The following is a 6,429-nucleotide window of genomic DNA, read 5'->3' as shown; positions in this document are numbered from 1 at the left end:
TGATTCAATATGTGTCTTTCACAGCAGATGTCCTCCCCTCCCTAACTTTGATGGCTTCACATTTTACTTGGAATAAAAGCAGAACTTCTCATGCACACGGCCATCCAGGGCCCTGCACTGTCTGTCTCCTCCCTCCCTCACCAAAGCAGTCCAGTCTGCTTGGAGATGCATTCCCAGACCACCCTGTCTGAAGTTACCTCCCCCAGGGATGCTTTATTATCACCATATTGTATTTCTTTCTTAACACGTTTCATAATTAGGAATTACCTTGTTTTTACATTTGTTTGCTCATTATCTGATTCTCTGAGGAATGTAAGGATATCCAGTACCTAGAAGTGGGCCCAGAATGAGTCAGCGCTGAAGGAATATATTCATTAAGTGGATGAGTGTAGAATTCTGCTCAGCTCACTTAGTTGCTAAGTCTCTAAGATATGAGATCTTGGGACATTAGGATGTCAGGCCTACAAGCACTGCTGCCATCTTGCTTCTGGTCTGAAGAAAGAGCTAGCCCAGGGAGGGGTAGACCCGAGCAGGAGGCCTGACTGGACCTCCTGGCCCCCACTGTCCTTCAGGACTTGTAGTTTTGTGAGAGTATTTTCAGTTATTTGCAGCTGAAGTCATCCTTTGCCATTAGCTGACCACTTACCATGTACCCTCACTTTGCTTAGCATTTTAGAAATAATATTTCTAGGCTTTGTAACATTGGAGGCTGGCATTAGCTCCAAGGGTGCCCTTGTGACAATTAGTAGCAGAGACCCCCCCCTCTGAGCAGATGTAGCCGTGGGTCCCACTCACCTCCGCCCAGGATGTCCCTGGTGAAGACGCAGCCTGAACCCCATTACAAGGTAGCATAGGTGCCATTGCTCCCGTTTTGCAGTGAGGAGACCCAGACCCAGAGCGGAATTGACTTGCCCAACATCACATGGTTTAGCCACAGGCAGAGCTGGGAATCAAACCGTGTCTTTCAAAAGCTCATACCAACTTTTAAAAACGATGTTTAGTTTTGACTTTAAATGACACATTTGAATGGAATGAAATAAAACCAAAAAATAAACATTTAAAATTGAGCTGTGTTGGTGGATTCTTTCCTCAGGCAAAGCCTACCGAAACGTTTTCAGTATTTTATTTTTTTTTTGGCTTCGACAATAGACAAAATATGGAATGTGTCATAGATGCGCGTGTCACTCTTGCACAGGGGCCGTGATGATGTTCCTTGTATAGTTCCAATGTTAGTATATGTGTGGCTGAAGCGAACACAAGTATGGGTTTTTAAAAAAAGGCTTATTGAGATATAAGTCACACACCATACAGCTTACTCATTCCAAGGGTACAATTCAATGGCTTTTGGTATATACACAGAGTTGTACAAACACTATCATAGCGGATTTTAGAATTTTAGAATTTCATCACTCCAAAAATAAACTTTGTACCCCTTAGCCCAGTCTTCCCTCCCCCGGTCCCTGGCAACCACTAACCTGCTTTCTGTCTCTACAGAGTTGCCTGCTCTGGACATTTCATGTAAATGGGGTCACACACCACGTGGTCCTTTGTGACTGGCATCCTTCACATAGCATAAGGATTTCAAGTTCATGTGTAGCTTGTATCTGTACTTCATTCCTTTTCATGGCTGAATAATATTCTACTGTATGGGTATATCCCATCTTATCTATTCATTCATTGGTTAGTGGGCATTTTGTGTGTTTCCACTTTTCTGGCTGTTATGAATAATGTTGCTATGAACATTCATGCCCAAGTTTTTGTATGGACATATGTTTTCATTTCTCTTGGGTACATACCTAGGAGTGAAATTGTTGGATCATACGATAAATCTATGTTTAATCATCTGAGGAACGTCCAGATGGTTTGCCAAAGTGGCTTCACCATTGTATGTTCTCACCAGCGGTGTCTCAGGGTTCCAATTTCTCCACATCCTCACAAACATTTGTTACTATCTGACTTTTTTGGGGTTTTGTTTGTTTGCTTGTTTGGTTGGTTTTTTTTTGGCTGTGCCGTGCTGCTGGCAGGATCTCAGTTCCTCAACCAGGGACTGAATCCAGGCCATGGCAGTGAAAGTGCAGAATCCTAACCACTAGGCCACCAGGGAATTCCCTGCTATCTGACTTTTAATGACAGCCCTCCCAGTGGCTGTGAAGTGGTATCTTGTGTGGCTTTCATTTGCATTTCCCTGATGGCTAATGATGTTGAGCATCTTTTCATGTGCTTAATGGCCATTTGCATATCTTCATTGGAGAAATATCTTTTCAGGTGCTTTGCCCAGTTTTTTTTTTTTTTTTTTTTTTTTGGTTCGGGGGCCCCCCACTGTTGTGGCCTCCCCCGTTGCGGAGCACAGGCTCTGGACGCACAGGCTCAGCGGCCATGGCTCACGGGCCCAGCCGCTCCGCGGCATGTGGGATCTTCCCAGATCAGGGCACGAACCCGTGTCGCCTAGCATTGGCAGGCGGACTCTCAACCACTGCGCCACCAGGGAAGCCCTTGCCCAGTTTTTAACTGGACTATTCATCTTTTTATTATTGTCTCAGAGTGGGTTTTAGTAAGGGAATACGGGGCTGGCTGAATTAGCTCACTGTCTGAACCACCTGGATATAGTGTATTGGCGAGCACTGTCTCTCATCTTAGAAAATCAGATTTTTCACATACAGTCTCAAGTAGATCCCAGGTCAAATAAGGAAAATTGGAGTAGGATACGCCAAGCCTTGGTAACACTGAGGAAGAACGCTTTCTGGCTGTGTGATCTTGGGTAAATTACTTAACTTTTTTGAGCCTCAGGTTTGGGTCCATTTTATACGCTGAGACTCTTCCTCTCAATCTGTGCGTGTCAGCACCTCTCACTCAGCCCTAGCCCTGTGGCAGGCAAGGCGGTCAGTGCCGCTCCAGGATGGATGAATGCCGTTTCCCTTCTCTTCCTGCTTCTCAAAGCTCAGCTCCAGTTCTCAGGGCTCAGAGGCTGAGATCACTTGAAGGAAAGTCACAGTTATTTCATCAGATTAACCACAATAACTACAGTTCACAATGGTTGGAGGAGAGGATGACATATCCAGATCTGATTTGGCCATGAGAGGCACTAGAGCCCTAAGGATGTTTCAGCAGCATCTTCTGAGAGAGGAGACCTGGTGGGCAGAGCTTCCTGTACCAGGGTCTTTTCTTTCCACTAGGGATAGCCTGCAGGGGATTCTGGCCGCCCCGGGGAAATGCTGGCCCCCACCCCCTCCACCTATAGCCTGTTGGAAGGAAGGGCAGAAGAGGAGGCCACAGGGGTGTGCACGACGTGTGGACACACGTCACCCTGTGCACTAGCACACACGACTCAGTCAATGCCTTGGGATCGGACTCAATAAGATTTTACCCCTTTGTGAGGAGCATTCAGGGAAGCAAGAGATGTGCAGGCATTTCCTCTGTTCCCTACAGACTGTTTCGCTCATCACCCCAGCCTGGATTTAACTCAGCATTCCTTCCTTCCTGCCTTCCTTCCTTCCTTCCTTCCTCTCTCTCTCTCTCTCTCTCTCTCTCTCTCTTTCTTTCTTTCTTTCACATTTGTGGAGCATTTCCTCTGCGCCAAGCATTGTTCTAGCCACTGGGGATTCAAATATCAATCCAGCTCCAATGTGCTCATCACCAAGGAAGGGAGAAGTAGATGTTTGTGTATTGAGGTACCAGGTGAGCTTGGATTTAGAAGCTGTGCCAGCATCTTCAATGTCTAGGCAGATAGAAAAAGTCACCTCAAGATGGGTTCGTCTGATCAGGGAAGAGCCACGGGCATAATTCCTATAGATATGCAAGGGGAGGGAGAGTGGTACTCACTTCCTGGGGGAAGAAGGGACAGGAGGCTCGTCTGACCCCCACCCCCGGGCTGCCTCCCCCTCCAAGCACAGGCCTGTGGGGGATGCAGCTGGGGCAGGGCCAGGAGTTGGGAAATGCACCAACTTGCCTTAGAAGCCTGGAAGCCTTGCAGAAAAAGAAGAACTGACATTACAGCCCTCTCTGGAGTTCAAGGACAGGGAAATTGAGGAGGAGAGTCTAACAGGGGGTCCCGACCAAGGCCTGTGAAAGGAAGGACACCAAGGGTGTCAGAGTGGGAGCTCACAATGAGGGGAGGAGACACAGTGCCTAGTCCTGCCCCAGGCCCTCGGCATTTGTGAGCAGGTTCAGGCTGTCCCTGAATTGATGGTGACTGTGATCCAACCTCCCCAGTGTGTCCTTGTGCTTTGGGGGAACAGTGGTAGAGCTTGTGAGTGTGAACTAGGACAGTATGACCTTGAAGTTCAAGTGTGGAACCCCACTCTTTTAAATTTAATTTTATTTATTTTTTATTCAGCATGTTCTTATAAGCTATACATTTTATACATATTAGTGTATATATGTCAACTCCAATCTCCCAATTCATCCCACCACCACCACCCCTGCCACTTTCCCCCCTTGGTGTCCATATGTTTGTCCTCTACATCTGTGTCTCTATTTCTGCCCTGCAAACTGGTTCATCTGTACCATTTTCCTAGGTTCCACATATATGTGTTAATATACGATATTTGCTTTTCTCTTTCTGACTTACTTCACTCTGTATGACAGTCTCTAGATCCAACCACGTCTCTACAAATGACCCAGTTTTGTTCCTTTTTATGGCTGAGTAACATCCCATTGTATATATGTACCACATCTTCTTTATCCATTCGTCTGTCAATGCTTCCATGTCCTGGCTATTGTAAATAGTGCTGCAATGAACATTAGGGTGCATGTGTCTTTTTGAATTATGGTTTTCTCTGGGTATATGCCTAGTAGTGGGATTGCTGGGTCATATGGTAGTTCTATTTTTAGTTTTATAAGGAACCTCCATACTGTTCTCCATAGTGGCTGAATCAATTTATATTCCCACCATGGAACCCCACTCTTGCTTGGACAGATCTGGGCTAGGAAGACCCTTAGCTGGAAACAGGCAAGTGTGCCTTGCAAGTGTGCACTGGGTCAGTGTCCAACAGGGACAGCAAGTGTCAGTCCAGAAGACATTGTGCCAGTGGACCAGTCGGACTCTGCATTCTCTCCTTTCCTTTCCTCTTCTCCTTGTCCTCTTATTCCTCCTCCACGTCCTCTTATTCCTCCTCCCCAATCACCTCTTTCTCCTCCCCTCTCTCTCTCTCCCTGGTATTAGAAGTAGAATATCCCTTTGGATCAAGTAAACACTTAAGTCCTTGGGCAGTTTAAGCCGGGGGAAGGGGAGAATGGGGGTGAGCCTCAAAAAGAGATGTTGGAATTCCAGTAGGATCAGGTGGATGCTTAAATGGGTCATTAGAAAGGCGAAAACTAAATATAACTGTTGTTCTTGTCATCTGTGAAATGATTTTGCCAGAAATCCAGGCCTATGATTGAGTAACTTGGCCACTCTATTAGTCAGGAAATGTTAATTTCTTTAACAAAAAATCCTCTAGTCAGTGGGGTTTAAAATATATATACATGTAATATATGACAATAGTGGTACAAAGAACTGGAAGTGGTTAATGGAACCATAATGTTGCAAGTTCCCACATTTTATGTGAAACCACTAAAAATGTGGTTTTTAAAACCCAATAGGGGAATTAAAATGGAATACTAAAAAATAATTGATTAACCCAAAAGACAGTAGGAAAGGAGGAATAGAAGATCAAAAAAGAGATGGGACAAGTAGAAAACAAATAATAAAATGGTAGCCTTAAAACCAACATATCAATATTTGTATTAAATGTAAGTGGACAAAGCTGACCAATTAAAAGGCAGAGATTGTCAGATTGATGGAAAAGCAATATAGGTATTCCCACTTTTGGAAAGTTCACTTTACCCCACTTTGCTTTTATGAAAGCCCTGTATTAGTACATGTTTCTGCTAACTGAAAGAAAGCTGAAGAGGATTTTCGCTTTTATGAAAAAAAGGCAAAAAGTGATAATAGTGTTCAGCATTTGTTCTGCAGTGAGAAGTTATAGAGGCAGCATGCACCCTGAGCAGTGAGAGGGGCACTGCCAAGCTCCTTCCCTGGAAGCTACACTCAGCACCTCAGCATCAAGCTGCCACAGCTTTGAACTGTGTCTGTGAGCATCTGTGTTTTATCTCAATTTATCTTGTGCATCCATTAGCAAGATGTGTCCTGAGGTAATTGCTTCTTTGCTTTTTGCCATTTCAGCTTACAAAGGGTTTCATAGAAATGCCCTACTTTTGGATAGCAGAGAAAACCTGAATTCCTCTTTATGTTGTTTATGAGAGACACTTTTTAAATGGTTTATTACAGGATATTAAATATAGTTCCCTATGCCATACAGTCAGGCCTTGTTGTTTATCCATTCTATATATAATAGTTTGCATCTGCTAATCCCAAACTCCCAGTCTATCCCTCCCTGACCCCTCTCCCCCTTGGCTACCACAAGTCTGTTCTCTATATCTGTGAGTCTG

The 6,429-nt window shown here is 44.8% G+C and overlaps 1 non-coding gene across 1 annotated transcript; it reads right to left on the bottom strand.

The window, feature by feature from the left end:
- Positions 1 to 1,150: 1,150 nt before the first annotated feature.
- LOC114905285 lies at positions 1,151 to 1,257 on the bottom strand. Its single transcript, XR_003796139.1, has one exon. It is a non-coding gene; the product is annotated as a U6 spliceosomal RNA (small nuclear RNA).
- Positions 1,258 to 6,429: the final 5,172 nt, after the last annotated feature.

This window comes from Monodon monoceros, unplaced genomic scaffold (genome assembly GCF_005190385.1).
Source record: "Monodon monoceros isolate NGI ecotype Baffin Bay Population unplaced genomic scaffold, NGI_Narwhal_1 Super_Scaffold_21, whole genome shotgun sequence".
Lineage (NCBI taxonomy): Eukaryota > Metazoa > Chordata > Mammalia > Artiodactyla > Monodontidae > Monodon > Monodon monoceros.
Note: the sequence above shows the minus strand (reverse complement) of the source record. Positions and strands in the feature narration are given on the sequence as shown.